We start from the raw sequence: 698 nt of genomic DNA, 5'->3' as shown, positions 1-698 counted from the left end.
ATTGCCTCACCTTCATACTTCTGATTCTTGGACCCTTTTGCCAGGTCCATCGGAACGTTTTTGCAGTTACCCAAATGCACCATCTGCTCATACCTCTAGGCCTGTGTTTATGCTCACTTATTCACGCATTCATTTATTCATCTTGGAATTTTCACAATCCAACACTGCGACAGGTACTGAATGAGTAAATGACAACAACCTAGGCTAGAGGAACGGCTCAATATAAAAAACTGCAATGCAAGAACATTCTAACTTTCCCCAGGTAGTATGAGTATGGATAAGCAAATATAAGGAGACAAATAGATGCTTTTCTGTTCTTTTTTGTGCTGAGTCTGGCAACAACACTTAAATAAGGCTTTGGAACCAAACCAAACCAAAACAAATCAACTTCCGGTAGAGAACCAAAAAGTAATTGAGATTTTTCCACGTGCAAAATCTCAAGCGCAGCGAGCGGGCACACGCTCCGAGGACAGGCTCAGGGTGGTTCCCTTAAGGCCCGCCCCTAAAGGAGGCGGGGCGTGTAGGGATGGGGCGAGGCTTTGCCAGGTAAGGCCCCGCCCCTTCCGGGCGGTGTGTGAGTGGCCCGCGCGCTAGCGCGCCGGGCTGTTTCCTAGGAGATGAAACACACAAGCCGCGGGAGCTTCATAAGGGAGCTAACGAGGTAAGCGGCCGGCGCGGGCCGGTGATCCCGAGCGGGC

The 698-nt window shown here is 50.3% G+C and overlaps 1 protein-coding gene across 3 annotated transcripts in view; it reads left to right on the top strand.

Moving 5' to 3' along the window:
• Positions 1-577: 577 nt before the first annotated feature.
• The window catches only part of MAK (male germ cell associated kinase), a 62,004-nt gene continuing 61,883 nt past the window's right edge, over positions 578-698 (top strand). For all 3 annotated transcript variants that reach the window (XM_045298250.1, XM_004712190.3, XM_045298248.1), the window contains exon 1: positions 578-661. The gene's annotated coding sequence lies outside the window, so the exon portion shown is untranslated. The remainder of the gene's footprint in view (positions 662-698) is intronic.

The sequence above is a fragment of the Echinops telfairi genome, unplaced genomic scaffold (assembly GCF_000313985.2).
Source record: "Echinops telfairi isolate 266 unplaced genomic scaffold, ASM31398v2 ScPeMD7_7424;HRSCAF=8462, whole genome shotgun sequence".
NCBI lineage: Eukaryota > Metazoa > Chordata > Mammalia > Afrosoricida > Tenrecidae > Echinops > Echinops telfairi.
This window is presented reverse-complemented; position numbering and strand designations above follow the sequence as displayed.